This window comes from Scyliorhinus torazame, chromosome 12 (genome assembly GCF_047496885.1).
Source record: "Scyliorhinus torazame isolate Kashiwa2021f chromosome 12, sScyTor2.1, whole genome shotgun sequence".
Taxonomy (NCBI): Eukaryota; Metazoa; Chordata; class Chondrichthyes; order Carcharhiniformes; family Scyliorhinidae; genus Scyliorhinus; species Scyliorhinus torazame.
Genome location: NC_092718.1, coordinates 205,329,290 through 205,346,742, shown reverse-complemented (window position 1 = coordinate 205,346,742; position 17,453 = coordinate 205,329,290). Strand labels below are relative to the sequence as shown.

At 46.5% G+C, this 17,453-nt stretch overlaps 1 protein-coding gene across 1 annotated transcript in view; it reads left to right on the top strand.

Annotated features, from left to right (window-relative positions):
- The window catches only part of LOC140386904 (lissencephaly-1 homolog), a 134,484-nt gene that overhangs the window by 30,584 nt on the left and 86,447 nt on the right, over nucleotides 1-17,453 (top strand). The gene's annotated exons all lie outside the window — the stretch shown is intronic.

Here is a 17,453-nt window from a genome sequence, read left to right as displayed (position 1 = left end):
GTATGTTGAAATTTAAAAACTGACTTTGTTGGATGGTTGAAATAGTTTTATCAAGTATTTAGCCTTATTCTGTCACCATTAAGGATGCAACACAACACTGCAGCTATGCGGTGAACCCTTAGAATGCAACAGTATAGTGATGTAGTTAATGTTCCAGTTTTAAACTTTGCTCCTTCGTGAAGAGCTGCATTCACTTTTAATGTCCATTTGAATTAAAAATAACAATCTCAACTAGTATTAGTTTGCATTAAGAAAATTCTTTGGTTTCTCGTGAAAAGATGTATGATAATGATCTATCAGTTTGGAGATATTGAAAGTGCTGTAACTTTTAGTGCAGGTGATATGAGTTTCAGAGATGAGCACAGTTCTTGTCATGTTGATCTGCAGAGAACAAGAATAATTTTCTTGCTAATTGTTACTTGGATTGTTAGACTGGAAAAGGAGAATAATTTTAGAAAGCCTGACATTTGAATATGTTGATGTTCCAAGGCATTTATGTGTGCTCGTACAAGGAGTACATATGTTGGTACAGTCAGCAATTAGGAAGACAAATGGCCTGCTGCCCTTTATTGCAAGGGGATTGGAGTACAAGAATAAAGAAGTCTTGCTCCAAATGTACAAGACTTTGGTATGACCATGCCTGGAATACTGGATGCAGTTTGTCCTTTTTTGTTATAAAAAGGGGCAATTTAGTGTGGCCAATCCACGTACCCTGCACATCTTTGGGTTGAGGGAGTGAGACCCACGCAGGCAGAGGGAGAATGTGCAAACTCCATACAGACGGTGACCTGTGGCTGGGATGAAATCCGGGTCCTCAGCGCCATGGAACACCAGTGCTAATCACTGCACCACAGTGCTGACCTTTGACCTCCACATTTAAGGAAAGCTGTACGTATGCCGCACAGCAAAGGTTCAGTTAGATTGGTCCCTGAGATGAGAACTTGATCATGTGAGGAGACGATGAGTAAATTGGGCTTCTGTTCTCTGGAGTTTAGAAGAATGAGGGCTGATCTCATCGAAGCATAAGATTCTGAAGGGGCTTGACAAGGTAGACACTGAGAATCTAGAGAGGGATTTTAGAACATCGGGGGCATTGCCTTGGGGTTCAGCAGTCGCTATAATACAGAAAGAGGCCATTTGACCCATTGAGTCTGCACTGACCCTCTGAAAGAGCACCTGAGCACACTCCTCTGTACCCCCCACCTAGGGAATCTATGTATGGAACCAGAGGAAATGGGCGATACGAAATGAATATTTTGCCTCATTATTCACCAAAGAAGAGGACTTGGTGGATGAGGAGTATAGGGTAGAGTGTGTAGATATTCTGAGTCATGTTGATAATAAAGAGGAGGTGTTGGGCATATTTAAAAGCATTAAAGTAGACAAGTCCCCAAGGCCTGATGGGATCTACCTCAGAATACTGACAGAGGCAAGGGAGGAAATTGCTGGAACCTTGACAGTAATCTTTGTATCCTCATTGGCTACAGATGAAGTTCCAGAGGACTCGAGAATAGCCAATGTTATTCCATTGTTTAAAAAGGGCAGCAGGGATAATCCAGGAAATTATAGGCCGGTGAACCTTATGTCGGTGGAAGGGAAATAATTGAAAAAGATTTTTAGAGATAGGATTTACTTACATTTGGAAACAAATGGACTTACTAGCGATGGACAGCATGGTTTTGTGAAGGGGAGGTCGTGCCTCACTAATTTGATCGAGTTTTTCGAGGAAGTGGCAAAGATGATAGATGAAGGAAAAAGGCAGTACATGTTGTATACATTGATTTATAAAGCCTTTGATAAGGAACCTCATGGTAGACTGATACAAAAGGTGAAGTCACATGGGATCAGAGGAGAACTGTCAAGTTGGATACAGGACTGGCTTGGGCACAGTAGAAATGAAATGAAAATCGCTTATTGTCACGAGTAGGCTTCAATGAAGTTACTGTGAAAAGCCCCTAGTTGCCACATTCCGGCACCTGTTCGGGAAGACTGGTACGGGAATTGAACCGTGTGGATGGCCTGCCTTAGTCTGCTTTAAAAGCCAGCGATTTAGCCCAGTGTGCTAAACCACAGAGGGTAGCAGTAGAAGAGTGCTTTTCTGAATGAAAGTCTGTGACTAGCGGCCTTCCACAGGGATCAGTTCTAGGACCTTTGTTGTTCATAGTGTGCATAAATGATTTGGAAGAAAATGCAACTTGTCTGATTTAGTTCGCAAACGACACAAAAATTGGAGGAGTTTCGGATAGTGAAGAGGATTGTCAGAGGATACAGCAAGATATAAACTGCTTGGAGTTTTGGGCGGAGAAATGTCAGATGGAGTTTAATTGGACGAGTGTGAGGTCATGCACTTTGGAAGGTCCAGTGCATGTAGGAATTACACAGTAAATGGTAGAATTCTTGACAGGCAGAGAGATCTGGGCGTGCATGTCCATCGAGAACTGAAAGTGGCATGTGGATAAGGTGGTCAAGAAGGCATATGGCATGCTGGCCTTCATCGGTCGGGGCATTGCATATAAAAATTGGCAAGTCATGTTGCAGCTGTACAGGACCTTAGTTAGGCCTCATTTGGAATATTGAAAACAATTCTGGTCGATATACTACCAGAAGGATGTGGATGCTTTAGAGAGGGTACCGAAGCGGTTTACGAGGATGTTGCCTGGTATGGAGGGCATTAGCTATGAGGAGAGGTTCGAGAAACTCGATCTGTTCTCACTGGCATGACGGAGGTTGAGAGGTGACCTGGTAGAAGTCTACAAGATTGAGTGACATGGACAGAGTGGATAGTCAGATGCTCTTTCCTAGGGTAGGAGAGTCAGGTACTAGGGGACATAGGTTTAAAGTACGTGGGGAAAAGTTTAGAACAGATGTGCGAGGCACGATTTTTACACAGGGTGGTAAATATATGGCTTGCGCTGCCTGGGGAGGTGATGGGAGCAGGTACGATCGTGCCATTTAACGGGCATCTAGACAAATATATGAATAGGGTGGGAATGGAAGGATACGGACTCCGTAAGTGCATACGGTTTTAGTTTAGGCAGATACCATGGTCGGCGCAGGCTTGGAGGACCGCAGGGTCTGTTCCTGTGCTGGGCAGCACGGTAGCACAATAGTTAACACAGTCGCTTCACAGCTCCAGGGTCCCAGGTTCGATTCCCGGCTTGGGTCACTATCTGTGCGGAGTCTGCATGTTGCCTGCACGTTCTCCTCGTGTCTCCGTAGGTTTCCTTTGGGTGCTCCGGTTTCTTTCCACAGTCTAAAGATGTGCAGGTTAGGTGGATTGGCCATCTAAATTGCCCTTAGTGTCCAAAAAGGTTAAGTGGGGTGCTTGGTTACAGGGATAGGGTGGACGCGTGGGCTTGAGTAGGGTGCTCTTTCCAAGGGCCGGTGCAGACTCGATGGGTCAAATGGCCTCCTTCTGCACTGTAAATTCTATGTTTGTTCTAACCTGCACACCTTTGGACTGTGGGAGGAAAATGGAGCACCCAGAGGAAACCCATGTAGACATGGGGAGAATGTGTGAATTCCACAGACGGCTGCCCAAGGCCAGAATTGAACCCGATCCACAGTGCTGTGAGGCAGCAGTGCTAACCACTGTGCGATCAAGCATTTAAGACTGGGATTTTTTTTAAATCTCATTCATAGAGTTGTGAACCTTTGAAAATTTGTGAATTTTTCAAAATATATTTATTCAAACAAGATTTTCATTGTAACAAAAAAACAAGAATACAACAAATCCTAAACCTTCCCTATCCATCAAATGTACACCCATCCAATCCCCCCCCCCATAGAGGAAACAGAACCTTTAATATAAAAAGACGCCCACCCCCCCCTCCAACAATTGACGGTAATCAGTTCCCTGAAAAAAGGCTGAAAGCTGCCACCTCAAGTAGAACCCTTTCACCGACCCCATCATGGTATACCTGATCTTAAAGTGCAAAACCTCCATCAGGTCACCTAACCAAACCGAGGCCTTAGATGACTCCGGGGACCTCAGCCCTAGCAGAACTTGCCTTGGCTATTAGCGAGGTAAAGTCTAGTACATTTGCCCTCTCCCCCATCTGCATCACTGGTGAGTCTGATCCTCCAAAAATGGCCACCAACGGGCATGACCCCAACTGAACGGCCAAAACTCCTGACATTGTATCAAAAAAGGAGACCCAGAAATTAACTCGCTTGGGACAAAACCAGAACATGTGTGTGAGATTCACCCCTTAGAGCATAGCTCACACCTATCCTCTATCCCTGAGAAGAACCCACTCATACGCACCCTAGTCAGGTCGCGCCCTGTCCACCACCTTGAACCCACCAGGACTAAACCCAGCTCCACCTCCCACTCCCTCTCTTCTACCTCTATCAATACCTGCTCCGTTGCCAACATCTGCCCATAAACATCCAAAATATTACCCTCTCCTAACTCGGCCAAGGACAGGACCCTGTCCAAAAGCGTAGGTGACAGTACAAGTGGAAATGAAGGAAGCTCATTGTGTTTAAAAGAAGAAAAAAAATCACGCACCTGAATCGATTCCCTTTCTGAGCTGGAATTTCTCGAGCAACTTGCCTAGGCCGGTGAACCTACCCTCCGGAAACATAACTTTAAACCTCTCCAAGCCCTCCCTTTCCCATGCCCTGAATGATGGATCTATTGGATCACAGACCTATTGTTCCTGCAGATCGGAGCCAACAGTGACATACCCAATTTTTAGTGCTGCCTAAACTAATTCCAAATCCTCAAAGTGGCTAACATCACCGGGCTCAAAGAGAATCTAGCAGGGGAAAAGGGGAGCGATGCAGTAACCAGGGCCCTCCGACCCGACTCTACGCACAACCCCCTCCATGCACCCCCCATATAGAGTCAGGTACCTTAACTACCCCCGCACCGTATCAATATTTGCCACCTGGTAGTAACGCAACAGATTATGTAGTGCTAATCATCCTAACTGCCTATCTTTTTGCAAAAACATTCTACGAACCTGAGGAGTCTTAGCAGCCCAAAGCAGATGGCAATTTATTAACCCTGCAAAAGGAAGATTGGGAGAAACTGGAACAAAAACCTCAGTAGAATCTGCATCTTCTCAATTTAGGTCAGAGGGAGGGCATTCCACCTTTTCAAATTGGCCTTCACTCCATCCACCAGGCTAGAAAAGTTACGCTTATAGAGCGAAGCCCAGTCATGGACCACACTGATTCCAATACTGGAAGCTCGCCCTGGCCGGGTGAAAAGGCAGTCTCCCCAGCTCCGGCCTCCTCCCCAGGGATTCACCAGAAAATATTCACACTTGCCCAGATTCAGATTGTACCCTGAAAAGAAGCCACATTTTCTGAGCAACTCCCATTATCTCCCCCACATTGAAGAGTGGGTCTGTGATATACAGTAACAAATCATTCGCATATAAGGACACCCCATACTCCCTCCCTCCAAACTCTATCCCCTTCCATCTGTTAGACGACCTCAGTGCAATGGGCAGTGGCTCGATTGCTCAGGCAAACAAAAGCGGAGACAACAGGCACCCCTGTTCAGTTGGAAATGATGTGGAGATGCCGGCGTTGGACTGGGGTGAGCACAGTACGAAGTCTTACAACACCAGGTTAAAGTCCAACAGGTTTGTTTCGATGTCACTAGCTTTCGGAGCGCTGCTCCTTCCTCAGGTGAATGAAGAGGTCTGTTCCAGAAACACACATGTAGACAAATTCAAAGATCCCAAACAATGCTTGGAATGCGAGCATTAGCAGGTGATTAAATCTTTACAGATCCAGAGATGGGGTAACCCCAGGTTAAAGAGGTGTGAATTGTCTCAAGCCAGGACAGCTGGTAGGATTTCGTAGGCCAGATGGTGGGGGATGAATGTAATGTGACATGAATCCCAGGTCCCGGTTGAGGCCGCACTCATGTGTGCGGAACTTGGCTATAAGTTTCTGCTTGGCGATTCTGCGTTGTCGCGGGTCCTGAAGGCCGCCTTGGAGAACGCTTACCCGGAGATCAGAGGCTGAACGCCCTTGACTGCTGAAGTGTTCCCCGACTGGAAGGGAACATTCCTGCCTGGTGATTGTTGCGCGATGTCCGTTCATTCGTTGACGCAGCGTCTGCATGGTCTCGCCAATGTACCACGCTTCGGGACATCCTTTCCTGCAGCGTATGAGGTAGACAACGTTGGCCGAGTCGCACGAGTATGTACCGCGTACCTGGTGGGTGGTGTTCTCGCGTGTAATAGTGGTATCCATGTCGATGATCTGGCACGTCTTGCAGAGATTGCCATGACAGGGTTGTGTGGTGTCGTGGTCACTGTTCTGAAGACTGGGTAGTTTGCTGCAAACAATGGTTCGTTTGAGGTTGCGCGGTTGTTTGAAGGCAAGTAGTGGGGGTGTGGGGATGACCTTGGCAAGATGTTCATCGTCATCAATGACGTGTTGAAGGCTGTGAAGAAGATGACGTGGAAATAACCCAAGGTCAGGGCATTAGTATGTACATACACATGGGGGCCCTGTACAAAAGCCTAATCCATAAAATACATTTTTAGGGGCAGCAAGGTGGCACAGTAGTTAGCATTGCTGCCGACAGCGCTGAGGACCTGGGTTTGAATCCCGGCCCTGGGACACTCGTGTGGAGTTTGCACGTTCACCCCGTGTCTGCGTGGATTTCACCCCCACAACCCAAAGATGTGCAGGATAGGTGGATTGGCCACGCTAAAATAGCCCCTAAATTGGAAAAAATAATTGGGTACTCCAAAAAAGAATTAAAAAAAAAAAAAAAAAGATTTTTGGAAAGAAACCAAACTGCCTCAAAATCTAGGAGGTACGCCCACTCAACCCTAACGAACATCATCTCCGCGTCCGTCGAAATAATCACCTCTGGCTCAGTCCCTAAGGAGATCGACAAATCGACAAGCAAAACAGTTAACTATCTCCGAACATTGGCTGACAACTGCCGACCTTTAACAAGTCCAGTCTGCTCCTCCAAAATCACCCCAGGTAGGCAGGGCTCCAAACGCATTGCCAACACCTTAGCATCAACGTTTACACCAAAATAGGGCCGATACAACACACATTCCATGGAACCTTGTCCGTCAGGATCAAGGAAATTGACACCTGCACCAGCGTGGCAACAACACCCTCCGGGACATGGAATTATTAAACATATCCAGCAGAGCAGGGTAAATTCCTCTTCCTCATGCGCCAGGCTTAGCCTGATTCAATTTAAGGTGCTACATAGAGCACACATAACGGGGGCAAGATTGAGCAGGTTCTTCGGAGTGGAGGACAAATGTGGGAGGTGTGGCGGAGCCCGGCAAACCATGCACATATGTTTTGGGCTTGCCCGGCACTGGAAGGGTATTGGAAGGGAGTGACGGGAGTGATTTTGCAGGTGGTGAAGGCCCGGGTCAAACCAGGCTGGGGGTTAGCTCTATTTGGAGTTGCGGAAGAGGCCGATGTCGTGGCCTTTGCGTCCTCTTAGCCCGGCGCAGGACCCTACTCATGTGGAAGGAGGCGAAACCCCCCGGACTGGAGGCCTGGGTAAACGATATGGCGGGGTTTATTAAACTGGAGCAGATGAAGTTTGCCCTGAGAGGATCGGCTCAAGGGTTCACCAGGCGGTGGCAGCCATTTCTCGACTACCTAGGGGAACGTCAGAGGGAAGACAGATGACCAGCAGCAGCAACCCGGGGGGGGGGGGGGGAGGAGGCTTAGTTGAGTATAGGTCAATAGAGTACGAGGTTTTGTTACTTGTATATTATTATTATTGTTAAAAGTTAAAACATTTCTGTTTTGTTATTGTTATCGTTTCGCTTGTTTTGTAAGGGGGAAAAATGTTGCTCAGGGAAAAATAATTTCAATAAAATATATATTTTTTAAAAAACATATCCAGCAGAAGTGGGATTAACTGACCAGCAAACTGTTTGAAAAATTCAATGGGGAATCCATCCAGACCCGGTGCTTTGACCATCTGCATTAACCAAATGCAGCTCATGATCTCTTCCGGTCCTATCATTGTTTCCAGCTCCTGCCTTCTTTCCTGCTTCACCTCTGGAAAGGTCAACCCATCCAGGGGCTCTGACTCATTAAACCCATGTTTGTGGCCTCAAACACCTCATTAGCTTTCTCTGGGGGCAGAAACCAACCTGCCACCCCGAAGCCCTAACCTGCACCATCTCCCAGGTGGCAGCTTGCCATCGCAGCTGGTAAGCTCACAGATGACTGGTCTTCTCCCCATATTGCTAAAAAGTGCCCGTGAGCTTCACAACTGGCTCACCACCTTATCCATTGACAACTCAAATTAATTTCCAATTTCTCTCTGCCAATAACTCTGGTGTCAGGGTGATCGAGTACTGGTGGTCCATCTTGAGAATGGAGTCCACCAGCCTCTGCCTCTCCACTTTCCAAGATTTATCCCTACGCGCTTTATAAGAGATTATTCTCTTTCCCCCCTCCCCCCTCAAGAACCAACTTCAGGACTCCACAGAGCATGGAAGGTGACACTGTCTCATTGTTATTCAACACAATGTACTCTCCAATGGCAGAGGGTACATGCTCAGAAAACCTCTTATCCGTGAGCACCTGCAACCCCAAATGGCAGACCGGGAAAGGGCGGCACCTCTTTCCTCACCAAGTCTCGAACCTGCACATACCTAAAGCCATTCCCCTGGGTAACTTGTTTTTTATACTACATTTTTCAATTAAGGGGCAATTTACCATGGCCAATCCACCTACCCTGCACATCTTTTGGGTTGTGGGAGCGAAACCCACGCAAACATGGGAGAATGTGCAAACTCCACATGGACAGTGACCCAGAGCAGGGACCTCGGCCCTGTGCGGCAGCAGTGCTAACCACTGCACCACCGTGCTGCCCTCCCCCCTGGGCTACTTGTACACTTCCTCCAAGTCCTCCGGACCCAAAAACCTGCCACCACCCCCTAAAGCTCGCATCCAGCCTCGCCAGTGCAAACCTATGGCTATTGCAAATCAGTGACCACACTGAGGCACCCTCCAGCCCTAAATGCTGCCCCCACGCCGTTGGGGCTAACATCACGAGGCTTGCGGAGTAGCTGGCCAGCGAGAACAGTAAAGGCGGCAACAACCGAGCCTTCAAACCGTTCCCCTACACGACCCCGCCTCTACCCCCCCACCCCCACCCCACCACCACCATTTCAAAGTTCGCCCAGTAATGTATCATATTTGGCAATGCCCCCCCCCCGCTTCAAAAAAGCCCACTGTGCCCACGGGGTCTTCCCCACCCACACAAACCTGGAGATCAGCCCATTAACCTTTGTAAAGAATGAGTTGCAGACAAAGATCGGGAGGTTCTGAAACAAATCATTTGGCAGCTTTTATCCGGTTGCACCCTGCCTCCCTCTTCTCCACCTCTGATCCTAGGTCTTGGTAGACCTGCAGCTCACTTCCTCCCCAGGGACACTTTTTGTCTGCCTCACCCATCGTAAGATCTTTTCCTTATCCAAAAGTGATGCAGTTCTCCCACCTGCGGCCTCCTCCTCAGTGCCCTGGGCACTCTGCACCTTTTGCCCTCAAATACTACAACCCTCTGGTAGGGAAAGACCGAAAAATCCACCTTGAGCGGGAGCCACCAAATATGCGACAACTCACTCCATGGCTGCCACTGGAAGTCCCAACAAACATCATAGTCCTTAAGCATTTTACTTCACCCCCAGTCAGTTCTTCTTGACAAACTCATTTGCATCTTCCAGCACGTTTAAGTCCTTGAAAGCCACCCAAAGATATGCCGGAAAAGTAACCTGAAGACAAGCCGGGTACACTATGCCAAACTTCATGTTGCTCTTGTACAGCGTAGCCTTGGCATTATTAAATGCTGCACGCCTTCTCGCCAGCTCTGCTCAGCATCTTGGTATATTCTGATGGCATCAACCTTAGCAGTCTCGATGGTCATTCGCCCATCTCTGGACCCGCTCCTGATCCAGGTATCGATAAAACCTGACAATCGCCTGTGGTGGCTACCCAGATCCAGGCGTATGCCTCAGCAACTGATGGGCTAGGCCCAACTCGGGGGGTGGGGGGGGGGGGGGGGGGGGTCTCGGAAAGACGGTCTACCCCACCCCCACCAACGTTTGGAACATCTTGGACATATAGTTTGTGGAGTCTGAGCCCTCCAGATTGTCAATCTTGGCCTTTAGCTCTCTACTCTCCTCAGCCACAACACCATCTCTGCCTCCAGAGAGACAATCTTATCACTATGGTCAGAGAGCGCTACCTTCTATGTCAATGCCCCTTGTGCCTCTAACCACCAATCCATCTCGTCCATGCCCCCCCCCCCCCCACCCCCCCCCCCCCCCCCCCGCTGAGGCTCGAGGAGCTTCTGAGTCTGACGACTGGTTGGTTAGCTTCTTGACTGCCTTGAGTTATATTTACTGGCTATTACTCATACAAGAGGATCTTATTCCATCAAACTGCACCAATTTCCTCCAAAATATGCCCCATAAACCAGGTGAAAAAGGGCCAGAAACTAAGTACCCTGGTGTGAGCCACCGCATGTGCAACTGCGCACCACACAGCCACCACCAGAAGTCGAATCTTTGAAATTCTATACCCCAGTAAGTATGGGCACTTCATCATTGAATATCATCATAGAATTTACAGTGCAGAAGGAGGCCATTCAGCCCATCGAGTCTGCACTGGCTCTTGGAAAGAGCACCCTACCCAAGGTCAACACCGCCACCCTATCCCATAACCCAGTAACCCCACCCAACACTAAGGGCAATTTGGACACTAAGGGCAATTTATCATGGCCAATCCACCTAACCTGCACATCTTTGGACTGTGGGAGGAAACCGGAGCACCCGGAGGAAAACCCGCGCACACACTGGGAGGATGTGCAGACTCCGCACAGACAGTGACCCAAGCCGGAATTGAACCTGGGACCCTGGAGCTGTGAAGCAATTGTGCTATCCACAATGCTACCGTGCTGCCTTTAATGGATAAGACAGATTTTGGAGTCTCGGAATTGAGGGATGTGGGGAATGGCTGGGGGAAGTTTAACAGTTTAGGGAGGAGGAAGCATGATTCTGTTCTCTTCACATCCAAAGTGAATTTTACTGTGTCGTTAAAATCAAATGCCGTGGCCACCCTTTCCCTTCCTATTTGAGTGAGGGCCAATTCCATGAAGCTTAAGCCACCTGGCTACGATCAGTTTCTTTTCCAGTCTATGATTTGGTAACAGACTGCCTTTACCAATAGCCATTTGAGAACTTGAAATTCACTGAGAAGTTATTAATTCACAAGTTGAGGTGTACACTTGCAGTATACTTAAAAATCCATGATGTTGAATAATTTCTTCAAGATGTTTGGAAGACCACATTTGAGATGCTGCATATAGTTTGCCATCGGTGCATTTGAGAGCAGTCGAGCGAATTTGAGACCAGCAAGGCAGGAATAATTACAAATCTGTTGCATGAACTGTTTGGAAAAGCTTTTTTTGTGAAGCTGAAGTTTAGGACATGACTGAATTCACTATTAAATCGCGAGTAGAATTGATTGGCTTATGAAATAAGCTGCCATCCATTGCAGCAAGCAATATGTTTTATTCAAAAGTGTATTTTGATGGGAAAAGTAGAATCAAAAGCTTAGTAAACCTTTGAGACCCATTAGCAATCGATGAGATTGAATTGATAACTAGCAGTTACAGTAGGACAAACAGGTAACTTATCATAATGGGCTGTTCTGTAATATTATTGCAAATAATTTGTCACAGTTGTGTTACTGCTTGGGGTTTCTGGAGCAAGAAACTGCAATTTTCATTTCCTTAAATTCACAGTTGTTTCAGCCGTTTTCTGCTTCCTTTGCTTCCTATCTCGCCTCCAAATCGTTCAGTCAGTCTCGCCTCAATCTCTTTCACTAGTTTTCTTACACTATATCCAAGTTCATCACTTGTCATTTAACTACTCTGCATCTAACTCCTGACCATTAAGTTACCTTTCCATGATCCACTGTTTGCTCACATTAGAAATGTTCCCTCTCAAGCGGCACGGTGGTGCAGTGGTTAGCACTACAGCCTCGCGGCACCGGGGTCTGGGATTGAACCGAGGTCACTGTCGGTGTAGAATTTGCATTCTCCCCTTGTCTGTATAGGTCTCACCCCCCACAACCAAAAGATGTACAGGGTAGGTGGATTGGCCATGCTAAATTTCCCCTTAATTGGAAAAATTTAAAAAAAGGAAATGTTCCCTCCGTTCAGACAATGCCATCTATTCCCTTTAAAAACTGCCGTCAACCACTGTTGATTTATCTGTTCTCTTACCACACCATCTCTTACCTCACCATGTCAAAACTTCATGCTTCTCAAACAGTTCTGTTTGAATCCTTCCATTCTTGGTTCTGCCCACAGTTTCACACTCTCCATGAGCGAAATCACCAATCTCCTATGATTCTGACTGACATTATCCCTCTTGGCTTTAATGTGGAGCTATCTCTTGATGCAACCAGCAAATCTACAAAAGTTGATCATTTTCCCAGCACAGCATGGCACCTTTACTGTGCCCCAAGATCCTGCTGGAAACCCCCTGCTTAACTCATTTGGATATTGTCAGTAGCCTAATCATTGGTAAAGCAGCTCCAAATTATTTACTGCTGAAACCCAGCTCTGCCCCTCCACCATTTCACTCAGTGACATGACTATTCTTTGCTGTCAGACTGGTGTCTGATGTCAAGTTTCCAAGAGTAATTTTTTACCAATTGAATATTGGGAAGGCGAGGGCAGCACGGCGGCACAGTGGTTAGCACTTCTACATCAAGGCGTCAAGGATCCGGGTTCAATCCCGGTCCCGAGGTCAATGTCCACGTGATGTTTGCACATTCTTACCATGTCTGCATGGGTCTCACCCCACAACACAAAGATGTGCAGGGTAAGTGGATTGGCCATGGTAAATTGTCCCTTAATTGAGGGGGGGGGGGGGAGGAAAGAGAGAATTGGGTACTCTTTTAAAAAAAAAAAAAAAAAAATTAAAAAATTAAAAAAAAAAAAAAAGAATATTGGGAAGGCACAAGTTTTTCAGGAGTGCAAAATTAATTTCCTGCCTTTAATTCCGTCTTCCCTGCTATCTGTTCACTTGGCTGTATCACGCTTTACAAAACGTCAGTACTGTATTCTGTTGGTTAAGATGGGGAGCTTCAAACTCCATACCTGAACTACTATTAAGGTAACTGATTTCACGCCCACTACATCTGTTATCTTGGCCCGTGCCTCCCTCCCTCTGCAGCCAGAGATTTTGCTACGCCGTCCTCATTTCTTCCTCTTCAACTCCAACCTCTTACACTTTCCAGGTACTGGAAATCTAAAATAGAACCAAAAAGCACTGGAAATACTCAGGTCTGGCAACACCTGTGAAGAGAGAAACAGTTAATGTGTTCGACCAATGACCCTGCCTGAGAAAATCTAAAATTACTAATCCTGTTACAATTTATTTGACTCTGGTGTTTTGCCCCAAGATCTTTATTCCCGCGACTCTGACTTAGTATGCAGCTCCCTCCTTGAGTTTCACCAATGACAAAACCGTTAACTGTTTTGACTCTGCCTTCTGAAATTCCAGCCAATTGTTTATTCTTTCCCCCATCTTCGGCTATCACAAAAAAACATATGTTGAATCACTTCTTTAGTCACATCTCCTAACACTCCAACTTTTATCTTTTTTCTTTTGGGGATATCTTCCTCCATTTCGGGTGCATATAAATGTGTGTAGGTGATCGTAGTCCACATAACTAAGCTGAAAATTCAGTTTGTTGAGTTTATGTACTGGACATGATTTTATTTTTGCACCCTGCTTTCAAAGTCACGTATGAAGCAGCTCAGCTTCAATATGTATCAAAAGAGGTTTTGAAGTATACAAGTCAGCATCGCTAAGGTTTAAAATCTATGGAATAGAAAGGTTGAGTTACAAGTTAGCTATTATTAAATTGAAGTTCTTGAGAGACCAGAAGAAGAACACATCTTGTTGTAGAATTAATGAGCATTAATTACAACTGAATCTTGAAACGGTGTGTCATCAATCATCGATTGTCAACAATCCATTCCAACTTGGGAACATTGCAGCCGAGCACACTACTGCCCTCACTTGATGTTGATGCAAAGGTTTCTGCCCCTTAGTGGATGGGGGAAAAGGGTGGTGTCAAGAGTAAGGCTCAGGAGCAGGCAAACTGCCTTTCTCCCAAATTCGCATCCCAAACCAGGGCGCAGAGCTAGTTGAATCTCTAACCTTGATGGAACCTGCCAACATTAGACAGCCCTAACGATCAAACCTGAAACCTTTCTTTATTTGAATAGCACTTGAAACCGCATATCACAAATATTTTGTGTATCTTGCTGCATTAGTATGCTATGTATTTATCTTTGATCAATGTGTCAAAATAGTTATTCCAGAAGCTGAAAAATACTGGTAAATGTACAGGTGCAATTTGGCCATTTCTTTGTGGTCAATGTAATTGAAATTTTGCTGGGATTTGCTTTTATATATGAAATTGCATGAAGAGATGCTGTAGAATTCTAAGCGGGCAGCTAATGAATTTTTGTGCCAGCGTCAACTAATGTAATTGACAGAATTGGGATGATTTGTAGATGTATACTGAGAAAAGGAAGTGGGTGTTGGACCGTGAAAGCCAGAGATTTGAAATGTTATACAGCAAGAGTCTGATGCTGTGTAGTGCTGGGATTTCATTGCACGATTGAAGTTTCAATATTTATACTTAAATGTGTGTGGAATAGAAATATCCTTCTGCTGCAATCAACATTATTACACCATGGTAGTAATTTTTTTAATTGAAAAAGCATATCACTGAGCAAATTATTGCAATCCAAAATACAAGGCACTTGATAAGGTCATTGCTGCTATCTTGCATTGAGATGGGTCCAAAGTGACAACAACTTGAAACTCCCCATTAGAAAAAAATGAATGCCAGCATGCAACTCATCCATGGAATGGATCTTATTAGTTCAATGCCCAAATTGGCCACTAGCATTTTTTTGAATGAGTTTCATTCAACCTTTTCACAAACCAGAGTTAAACATCTTGTTTCTACTACTGCTTGACATTGTTTTTAAGAGTGAAATATTATGTGAGCATGCACATCTGGATTTTTGTATATAATCCAGAACTTCCATTATCTATCTTATTGTCTGCCAGAGTTTTAATATGTCAAACCATTGTGCTCGCAGCATCTTCATTGGAAGCCTGCAAATAGTCTGCGTGGTGTTTCTGACCCACATCCCCTCCATCGCAAATACCATGTTGCAACTTCTACAGCATCGCCATCTCCTTCCCTATCTTGTCTCATCTGCTGCTGGACCCTTGTCTAAGCTTCTGTTGCATCCAGGTTGAGTTATTACAATGTTTTGTGGCAGATCCCCTGACATCCATCTTCCATAAACGAACTCCTCCAAAATGTCATCTTCTAACTAATTTATCACGCCCTGTATAGGCTGGCTTGCTATCTGGTCAACTAATGCCTCAATTTGGAATTCTCATCCTGGTGTTCAAATCCTTTCATGGCCTCATCCCTCCCTCTCCCTCCAAGGACCCACATTCCTCTAACTTTGAACACTTGTGCACCCTCCTACCATTGGTTGCTTCATCTTTAGCCATGTAGGCACTAAACTCTGGAATTATTTCCTTAAATCTGACTTTTTCTCTTCTCCATTAAAACCCTCCTTCAAACCAACCTCTGACCAAGCTTTAGCCAGCTAGCATGTTGTGTTTTGGCTCATGTCAGCAATTGTCTGTTCAGAAGTACCTCATAGCTTCCATAGTTCCTGCCTGACAAAAAACATGAAATCCTGAGCTCATGAAAGGTGCTATATGAATGCCAGTTCCCAATTAAGGGGCAATTTAGTGTGGCCAATCCACTAAAAGGGTTGCTTTATTTCACACACAAAACACAGGAAAGGGATTTCCCAAAGTCCACCGTTTTGCACTCGTACAGTAAAAGGTGGAGAAGAGGTTCAGGGACCAGGCCACAATAACAGTATAAGTTACGGTTTTATGCAAGTCCAGAATCAAAATGGAATGTTTCTTCAGAGGGTAGGTTGGTTGCCAGTTGCAGGGTGATCCGACATCCATGATAATCTGTTGATTATTCTTTTGCCTACGATGTACGTACTGTGTGCGCTTCCTCGGCCGCAGAAAAATACTTTTCACTGTACTTCAGTACATGTGACAATAAATCAAATCAAAAGAAGTGAGGCTTCCACAAGGTGAGAAGGCCTGTAGAGTTTAATTTTTTAAAAAAGTTTTAGAGTACCCAATTTTTTTTTCCAATTCAGGGGCAATTTAACGTGGCCAACCCACCTAACCTGTACATCTTTGGGTTGTGGGGGTGAAACTCACGCAGACATGGGGAGAATGTGCAAACTCCACACGGATAGTGACCCAGGGCCGGGATTCGAACCCGGGTCCTCAGCGCTACAATCCCAGTGCTAACCACTGTGCGCATGCCGCCCTCTGTAGAGTTTAATTAGTCTTGAAGGCACCAGTTCCAATGATCCAGCAGTTCATATTGTGAGTGAGGGACAGGCAGTTGTACTGAAACATAGCTCCGTTGACTGCTACCTGTTGACTAGCCATCCCCTTTTTAAACCAGCTCCTCACCCGGGTCCCACGCACCCGTTTGTCCCCCAGACGGCGCCCTCCCGTCCTGACCATCCCATATCAGCTCCCCCTTACCCTCAGCAGCAGCCCCCCCCCCACCGCTAGATTTCCTTATAGCTTGATTGCTCCCCCCATATTGCTTCCGGGAGTCAGCAAACTCTGGCTGACCTCGGCTTCCCCCGTTTACCCTTGGCCTCCCTGCGTGTGGGGCCCCCTTCCTTCCTGCGCCCACTTTTCCCGCCACAATTTCCGTAGCGCGGGAGAAAAGCCCGCGCTTCCCTCTCGGCCCCGCCCCTAATGGCGCAGTTCCCTCTCCCCTTCCCCACCGGCGCCCACCTTTCTTCGTGTCTGTCTTCTCCCCCCCCCCCCCCCCCCCCCCCCCCCCCCCCCCCTGGGGGTGGGGGAGAAAAAATTCTCCCGTCCAATATTTTTACAGATAAGCCCTCCCCCTCTTTACAATTCGTTGCCGCCACCTCACTCCTTTTTCCAAACATCCATTCCTCAAATCTAGTCCAACTTCTCTTCTTGAATAAATGCCCACGCCTCCTCCGCCGTCTCGAAGTAGTGGTGTTTGCCCTGGTGTGTAACCCACAGTCTTGCCGGCTGCAACATTCCAAATTTCACTTTTGTCCTGTGGAGCACCGCTTTGGCCCGATTGAAACTCGCCCTCCTTCTCGCCACCTCCGCACTCCAATCTTGATACACGCGGATCACCGCGTTCTCCCACCTGCTACTCCATGTCTTCTTAGCCCATCTCAGGACCATCTCTCTGTCTTTGTAACGGTAGAACCTCACCACTATTGCTCGCGGTATTTCCCCTGCCTTCGGTCTTCTCACGAGGACCCGGTATGCACCCTC